The sequence below is a fragment of the Caretta caretta genome, chromosome 2, assembly GCF_965140235.1.
Source record: "Caretta caretta isolate rCarCar2 chromosome 2, rCarCar1.hap1, whole genome shotgun sequence".
Taxonomy (NCBI): domain Eukaryota; kingdom Metazoa; phylum Chordata; order Testudines; family Cheloniidae; genus Caretta; species Caretta caretta.
Genome location: NC_134207.1, coordinates 127,018,367 through 127,027,720, shown reverse-complemented (window position 1 = coordinate 127,027,720; position 9,354 = coordinate 127,018,367).

Below are 9,354 nucleotides of genomic sequence, written 5' to 3'. Positions count from 1 at the left end.
CACTCATGGTCTTCCACCCTCCTGAGTTACCTGGTGGCCTAGAGCGGGGGGCTTCTTCGACACTCATGGTCTTCCACCCCCTCGAATTACCTAGTGCCACGCCCAGTGTCACCGATTATCCCTCTCCTGAGAGTGCCCGACAAGATGGCCACGGCTGTGGGGTGACAGTTTAGGGGTGGAGGGGGACGTACACCCACGTGTGATAGGACCCCTCCTAGGTAACAGTGATGATGGTATCCACAGCGGCAACGGCTGGGGCTGGGGTCTCTCGCGCTTCCCCTCAATCAAAGGGTCAGACGGAGGGAACCGGACGGGGTCACCGAGCAAAGAACCTCTGACAGTGCCACTGCTTCTCGAAGGCGTCAAGGGGGTCGGTGGACGCCGCCCAGAGGAACTCCGCCCGGATACGTGACTGTACTGAGGATCGGAAAACGGCCCTACAATCGCAGGATGCTTCATTAGCCAACCTCCCCTCTCTGGTTTTATAAATGGCTGTTTTAGCTAGGTCTAGGAGGAGGTGAACCAGGAGATCTCACGATTTTGTGGGGCCATGGATGGGGAGTGTGTAGATAAAAAGGTGAGGGGAAAAGTGTAGCCAAAAGCATAATAAAATATTCGTGAGGAGCCGGAAAAGGGGCTGCAGCCTGGCACACTCTAAATATACGTGCGCCAGGGTTTCCCTCACATTGCAAAAAGGGCAAGTATCTGGGATGGGGGTGAACCGCGTCAAAAACATACCCGTGCTCACAGCTCCGTGAAGAAGCCACCAACTAATGTCCCCGACGGGCCTGGAACCAAGGTGGAATACAAGCTGGCCCACCGGGGTTGCTCACCCTCTAAAGGTGGCAGGAGGTCCCGCCACTTTGTATCGGGGCGGGACACCAGGGTGTGGGCGTGAAAGGTGTGAAGTGTGAGTGTGTATAGATATTTCCGTGGTGCGATTTGGAAGCTGACCGGCTGCAGTTCATGCGGCCAGCTCGCAGTGAAAGGGTGAGCAGTTTGTTGGGATCTACGGGGTAGGGTCCCAATTGAAAGGTCCGGCGGGCCTGGGGTAGAGGGTGGGCGGTGCGCCCTCGCGCAGGGCTTGGTTGAGATAAGCCCGAGCAGCGGGCGTCAACGCGGCCTTCACCTCCTGAATTACGCGCCGGGGGGTATGAGGTCTGGAGAGCCCCATGCGCCGAGCAAGCGTCAGGGGATCCAGCCAGTCTCCTTGGTCGTAGTCCAGGAGGTCTCCGACTCTCGTGACTTTCGGCAGAACCAAACTCTGGCGCACCAAGCGGGACTCCGCCACCTGCACACGGAGCTGGGGGTTGTGTAGCAGGGGCTCCGCGAGGATATCTGCTCCCACGGCGGCCGCCATGGACCTGGTCGTTGAAAACAGTTTCCAGGTCTGGAGGAGGTCCTGGTAGAAGACCTGCAGTCCACAGAGGTCTCACAGAAAACCTCTTGGACAGAGATAAAAGAGTTGCCGGTCGTATCGGAACCCTTGGAAGCGGCGCAGGAAGGCGTGCGCCAGTATGCTCCACGTCGAACTACCTGCACTATAAAGGAGCCTCTGCAGGGCCTGGAGGCGGAAAACACGGACCTGAGTGTGCAGACACTTCAGCCCTGCCCTCCTTCCTTCAGGGGTAGATGAAGAGCCCCAACAGGGGCCCAGTGCATTCCTGACCAAAAGAACTCTAGAATCGATGTCCGGAGGTTGGTCAGGAAACCCGGGGCTGGAACCAGGGTGTTGAGCCAGTACAAGAGCGTGGACAGGACTAGTTGGTTAAGCACCAGTTCTCTCCCTCGGAGGGAGAGACATCGGAGTAGCCTCATCCCTTTCCAGAGCCGCTCTATCACCCAGCATTCTAAATTTTGCCAGTTCTCCGGCGGAGAAGGGTGCATGGCAGAAAGGTAAATGCCTACGTAGAGCACTGGACCTGCGCTCCACTGAATGGTCTGAAGCACGGGTGAGAGGGAGCTCACCCGCCGCCAGTCTCCCACCGCCAAGCCAGAGCTCTTGACCCAGTTGACTCGGGTGGAGGAGGCTGCCGAATAGATGGCCTGGCAAGCCTCCACCCGCACCAAGTCGCCCAGGTCCTGGACCACGAGGAGCACATCATCGGCGTACGCCGACAGGACCAGCCGCAGCTCCGGCTCCCGTAGCACCAACTCTGTCAACCTCCGGGCTCGATTGCCAGAGCATACAGCTGGCCCGAGAGGGGGCACCCTTGCCATACTCCTCACCCGAAGCTGACCGATTCGGTCAGGGTCCAGTTGAGCCTAACCAGACACTCCGCGGAAGCGTACAGCACCCAGAGAAAACTCACAAACTCACAAATTTCTGAAGAGTGCCCAGGAGGTACCCATGGTCCACTCTATCGAACGCTTTCTCCTGATTAAGAGACAGGAGGGTGAACAACAGACTGTCTCTATGCCCGAGTTCCAAAAGGTCTTGGACTAGAAATAGGTTGTCAAAAATGCTGAGGCCCGGGACAGTATAGGTCTGGTCTGGGTGGATCATGTCCGCCATCACGGACCCTAGCCGCGGCGAGATTGCTTTCGCTACAATTTTGTAGTCCGTGCTAAGGAGTGAGAAGGAACTCCAGTTTCATAAATCGTGGAGGTCCCCTTCTTCGGCAACAAGGCGAGCACCACTCACCTGCACGAAAGAGGGAGGACCCCGCCTGCAAAGACTCGGCCCAGACAGTGCCTAGGTCTGGGCCAAGGATGTCCCAGAATGCATGGTAGAACTCCACGGTCAGCCCGTCCATGCCCGGAGATTTATTGGTGGGCATGCGACGGAGGGCTTCCGAGAACTCGGCCAGGGTGAGAGGCAGCTCTAGTCGGTCTCGGTCGCCCACGCTGACTGTGATGAGTTCCTCCCAGAGCACCCTGCAAGTGCCAGGATCGGTCGGATCCGAGGAGAAAAGGCTTGTGTAGAATTCACGGGCCCTCCCACACATCTCCACCGGATCCGTGAGGGGGGCGCCATCTTCTGCTAGAAGGCAGGTGACGTGTTTCTTGGCCCCCCTCATTTTCTCCAGGGCGTAGAAGAAACGGGAGCCGTGATCCATCTCCCGAAGGAGGCGGATGTGGGATCGAACAAAGGCGCCTCGGGCCTGATGGTCCTCGAGGGCCCGGAGCTCCTCCCGCTTTTCCCGGCACTCTCCGCAGAGGAACGGGTCTTCGGGGCTGGCGGCCAGATGCCTCTCCATCTCTAAGACCTCCCGTTCCAACTGCTCTATCGCTGCATTTCTCCGTCGGCTGGTGCCCCGGGTGTAGTCACGACAGAAGAGCTTAGCGCGCACCTTCCCTAGATCCCACCATTGCCGCACCGAGGGAAAGGCACGCTGCTGCTCTCGCCAGGCCAGCCAAAACTCCCGGAAGGACGTCACGAAGCCCTCATCCTCCAACAGGCTGTTGTTAAAGTTCCAATAGGCCGGCCCGGGCCTCTCTGCACGGAGGGATGCTGTTATGGTGGCTAGATGATGGTCGGAAAATGGGGCCGGCCGAATGTTGGAGGAGTGGGCCTGTGAAAGATGGAAACGGGATAAATAAATACGGTCCAACCGAGAGTGGTGTGACCGATGGGCCTCCACCTGGATAGAGGTGAACGTGGAAGTGTCATCTGGGTGGTGGTCATGCCAGACGTCTACTAGGGAGTGATGTTCGACTATTTCTTGGAGAATGTTCACAGCGGTCGGCTCAGCTCGGCCCCTGAGCGGTCCTGTTCCTCGAGGGTGGTGTTAAAGTCCCCTTCCAGGACTAAGCACTCGTGAGAATCTAGGGTGCCGAGGAAGTCGGACACCCACTGATAGAATTGCGGCCGCTTCGGGCTTGTTGTCGGGGCATAGATGTTAACGAGGTTGACAACGAGCCCCTCCATACGGACTTGGAGATGCAGCAGGTGGCCCGGCACGGCCTCAGTGACCCCTAGCACCTCGGGCCGTAGGTTGGGGGAGAACAGGGTCGCCACTCTAGCTTGTCGAATCGTGAAGTGGCTGAAGTAGACCCCGTCCTCCCACTCCAGCCGCCAGCTGTCCTCGGCGGTCAGATCCGTATGGGTCTCCTGCAGGAAAACGACAGAGTACCCCTCCTTCCCGAAGGTAAGAGAGCACCTGGGACCTGCGGAGAGCCATTCTACAGCCCCTGGTGTTCAAAGTTGCAATAATGAGGGCCGTCATGCGGGGGGCTGGAGGGGGTGGGGGTTCTTTGTTGGCAGCGGTGTTTACAGCCCCCGGCGGGTTGTGCAACAATCCGTGACACATCCCGTAAGTGAGCAAATCATCACGGAAGCTGCGGGCCCGCCCGTAGGCTGCGGCACCGTGCCTTCCTTTCCCTTTACCCTCCTTTATAAGGGCCCTTGTGGCCTGGAGGATTTGATCAAAGTCCCCCCATAGCTGGAAAGCTAGCTGTACCCTGTTGCGGGAGCCATGGATGTCTTCTAAAAACTGTCGCAACGCTTTTCGCAGCTCATGGGGGGGTGGGGTTGCGATTTCCGGGTTATTCCCTGGTGGTGCTCTTGGTGCAGCCTCGTGGTCCGCTGAGGTGGGCAGGCAGGGTGCAGACCACCGACGGGGCGTCTGACAGGCTAAAGTTATTTGGTCCCTCTCAAGCCTTGGGGTAGAAGAGGATGGCGGAGGGAAAATTGCAGCTCCTAATGGGTCGCGGCAGGAAAATGCAAAGACTGCTCCTTTGGGGGGATCCGCAAAAAACGGGAAAGAAATAACCCCAGGGGCGGCAATAGCATTGCAGCAGGAGGTGGATTGGGCAGGGACAGGGGTGGGCGTGGGGGCGGGGGCAGAGGCGAGGTTCTGGGCTTCGGGAGGCAAGCAGCTAAGAGGTGGTGCCTTCCGAATGGATTCGAAGGTTAAGGGGGTGGGGAGGGGGCTCCCAGTGATGCTAGGCACAGGCTCTGTGGTGGATTTGGCAGCCACGGCTTCAGGTGGTGGACCACCTTCTGCAGGGTGCTCGCCCGGGAAGGCAGTTAGGGGGAGAGAGAATGGGGAAAGGGGGACTGGGGTAAGGTTGCCCAGATCGAGGCCAGCCGGCAGTAGGTCATTCTCTCCCTGGGTGACCGGGGTCAAACCTAGGGCCTCGATCTCCTCATACATGGAGGAAAGGTCGTCTTCTGCCACCCCGGGGGACTCCCCTCTGGTGCCCGCTACGACAGTTGCTTCAGGGTTCGCAGGGGGTTCGGGTGATATTCGGGCAGAAGGGGCTTCCTCAGGGGTCTCGGAGGGGAGGGTCTCCCGTGGAGGGGAGATTCTACCTTCCAGTGCTATTTTGTCTTCCCCTCCTGACACCGGCGGATGGATATCTCTCGTGGGCATAGCGGAAGGCTCAGTGTCAGTGCCTCCCTTCCTGGTCTTCCAGGGGGCCTCCGCATCGGATGGATGCAGCGGAGCTCGAGCCTTCCACTTGCCTCGCTTCCCCTGGACTAGGGTCCAGCCCTCCATAGCATCGTCTGGGGGCTGGTTAGCAGGGGTCGTGTCGGAGGACAGAGGCGATGGTTCAGAGGCTCGGGGGGGTAACGGTGAGGCAACATGGGGGGGGGGCGGTTCTCCTTGGGGTGGGCCCTCTCCTATGCCCGGTAATATCTTTGCTGCACCCTCCTCCATAGGCTCTGCTGGATTGTTAACTGCAAGGGCGGGACTCCCTCGCTCGTCTGGGCATTGTAGGGGAGGTGTCTCTTGGGCCCGGGCAGGAGCAGTGGTGGATCGAGCAGGAGGAGAGGTGGTTTCAGATGTCGGGTGGCCAGGGGCATCAGCAACGCCGGGTCTCGGGGTTCTCGGGTGCCCCTCCCTGCCAGGCCAAGGGGCAGTCTCTTCGGACATGCCCCGCTGATCGGCAGAGGTAGCACTGGGTCTTTCCTGTGGAATAGTAGACCCAATAGCGGGCTCCTTGGTAGGGGACTAGGAAGGACCCCTCAAGCGCCTCTCCGTCACGCGCCGGCAGCAGTGGTAGAAGCTGCACTTGCCGGCGGAACGAAAGGACGTGACGGAGGGTGAGGTCCTTGCAGCCCAACGGGAGAGGGCTGATGAAGGAAATGGGTTTCCCCAGGGTGGAGAAAGCGGGTAACAGGGCAGCATTGGGTAGAAAAGGAGGGACGGAGGTCAAGACTAGGTGGATGCCCAGGTCTTCTAGCGGCTCCAGGGGGACAAATACCACCCAGGCCCTTCTCCACCGCCTCCTGGGCAGCAACATCCGATGCTAAGAAAAGGACGACCATCCCGTACATTTTAGAGGCCGCCACAATGGCTGTGGGTCCTACCACCCTCGCCAACGCCTGCACTTATGTCTCCACGTGGGGCGAGGCGGGCACCAGGAGGCAACAGACGCCATGCTTCCTGGTCATGGTGGGAAAGGGGCCTCGGCTGCTATTGAAGGTAGCGGAGGTGGTGGGTGGGCGAGGTGATGAGGCGGCAGGCGGGGGGGCCTGCCACTGCCCGCGCATACGCCCTGGGGGCCGGGGGAGGGACGCTCGCAGAGCTGGTGGAGGGAACAGCGGGGAGGGACGCCATGGTCGATGACGAGGCCACAGCGGTGGGGGCAGCCTCTGCCATGGAGGGCTTGGTGGTTGTGGCGGGGCCCTTCCCCTTCTTCGCACCCTGACCATTCCGGCTAACCGGGGGGGCTTTCCTAGAATCTGGGGGGGGGGGCGGTGGGCGTAGCAGCAGTAATAGTCTCCCCGGTGCCTCCGGCTGCCGATGCCCCAGCGGTGACAGTGGCAGGTGTTTTGGCAGCAGTGGTGGGGGGGGGGGGGCTTGGGGGTTAGGCAGGGGGGTAGGTGGGGGAGGGGCAACTGAGGTTGTTAGAGGGGCCTCACCCCTCTCATTCCCCGCCATCGTGAGCAGGGAGAGACGGGGAGACACCAGAAGGAGGAGGGGGGAGGGGGAAGCAGATTAACCACTTCTCCCTGTTGGGCTGCAGGTGGGGGGGGCAAATGGGTCGGACTGGACAGGGGATGGAAACAGGAGTTGGGGTCAGGTAATAGGGGCAAACTGTGGGGTGGGCAGTCCAGGGGTGGGGGAGGGAACGTGGACCCACGCGCGTTTATCCAAAGAGTCTTGTTTGGTCGGCTGTTGTGTCTCGTCCGGATGATGGAATTCAAAGCAAGCAGTTGAGGCTAGAGGCAGACGGCAGGTTGCCAGTAGGGACGGACGGCGGGGGGGCCGGGATGGTTGTAGTAGTGTTGGGGGGGGCACCGATGGATCAGGGGGCAGCTTCGTGCCACACCCCCTGTGCCCCTACAAACGCAGGTAAGATACAGTCAAACTCCCCCCACACGAGAGTATAGTTCAAAAGTTACTCAGTCTTACGGCTCCCTCCACGATGATTTGTAGCTTCCCCGGGCGATGTCTCTGTCAGCTGTCTTCTCTCCTGGTCTTTGTGGAGCATTCCAAAAATGCCAAGCGAAGATAAGAAGACGATTAATTACGGGTCCACAAACAAACAGCAAACCGGTTGGGTCTGGGGGCATCCACTCCCCTACTCCGGGGAGCGGGTCGGCAGTCCTCCCCCCTCCTCTGGGGGTTGCAGCTGAAGCAATAGCAGTGTCCGAGGGCAGGCGTGTGGGGGCTGGCAGGCAAGCTGGCAGCCAATCAGCACTCAAATGGCAGCAAATAAAAAAAAACAGCAAAAAAAAACAAAACGAAGAAAAATCATCTGGCCCAGTCGGTGGGGGGAACTAAAGCAGGGGCAAAAAGCAAGAAAAGCCCAGGCCGGAGGGCAGCAGGAGAGTGTCAGAAGGGAGCCTTCTTCCCTGTAGAGGGAAGAAAGTTTGCTATAGATTCATTTAAGCACCTGAAGCCAATTAGAGCACCTGAAGCCAGTCACCTGATAAAACCCCCCTGCTTCAATCAGACTAGGGAAGGAGTTGAAGCAGAGTGGATTGATGTTGGAGCAGAGAGCAATTTGGAGGGAAGCAGTGGAGAGTTTGGAGAAGTGCTGTGGTGGGCTAAGAAGACCAAGACCCAAGGTAAAGGGACACCTGGTTTGTGCAGAGGGAGGGCAGGAAGCCCCACAAGCTGAAGAGCAGGAGAGGGAAGTAGTCCAGGGGAAGGAACCGCTAGTTCAAGTGGTTTACCACTATCCCTAGGGCCCCTGGACTGGGACCCAGAGTACAGGGCGGGCCCGGATCCCTCCCTCTCCACTCCCCTCCTCTCGGACACTAGTGGGGCAGTTAATACCCCAGTTCAGGGGTGAGAAACGGTGCCCTGAACCCTCCCCAAGAAGAGAAAGCATGAGACCCATCAAAGTAGTGCTGGCAATGTGCCATATGTGGTGTTAGAGTGGGATCTACGCGCTGGGGACTTAAACCAGTGTTAGCCAAAACCCTCCCATCCCTAAGATGGACAATGTGCTCAAGGCCCTAATACAAGCCACTGCAGCCGAGCAGGAGGCTACCGGGTCCAAGCAACTGCCCAACAGGAGGCCACTTGGATGCAACAGGAGTCTAATAGTCTGTTGATGAGTCAGGCTGCCCAGGACCAAGCCCTGTTGCAAGATCTGATGAAGGCCCTTATGGATCTGAACCGCAACTGCCTTGGGACCCGGACCATACGGGCCAGCCACTGCCTACAGAAAATGACTCGGGAGGATGATGTATAGGCATACCACCTGGCTTTTGAAAGAGCAGCCCTGAGGGAGGCCTGTCCCCAAGATCAGTGGTCTGGTATCCTCGTCCCATTTCTGTGTGGGGAGGCCCAGAAGGTCGACTATGATTACCCCCAGCCGAAGGCAGAGATCCTGACCAGATCCGGAGTAACGAAGGTGTTGCAAGCCCAGAGGTTCTATGAGTGGCAGTATATGGAGGGTAAGACACCCAGATCACAATTGTTTGACTTGATCCACCTGACCCGGAAATGGCTGCACTCTGAGGCCCTCAGCTCTGAGAAGATGATGGAGCTCCTGGTACTGGACCGGTATATGAGGGGGCTACCTCCAGGCTTGGGTTGGCCAGAATGATCCCTCCACCTATGATGAGTTGGTCTCCCTTGTGGAAAGACAGCTGGCAGCCTGTGAACTGTTCCAGACACCAGGGGGTGAGACATGGCAAACCAGGAAGCCAGTCCCAAACCCAAGGCCCCGCACTGTCAAGAACTCCAGGAGAACCATAACTGGTAGGAAAGACAGAGAGGAATGGCCCAAGGCCAAGAAGGGCCCTGGGGATTTGGGAAGAGAAGGCTGTGGGGGCTGGCCAAATAGCCCCAGGCAGAGGGCGGCAACCGGAATAAGGGGGCGGTGTTATGAGTGTCGGGAATTGTGGTATATAGCACCCAATGCCCCAACAGGGAAAAGCCTATGCGATGTAATTTGGGGGATCACGGGGAGCAATGTGTCCTAATCGGCCTGGTAGGGGTTGCA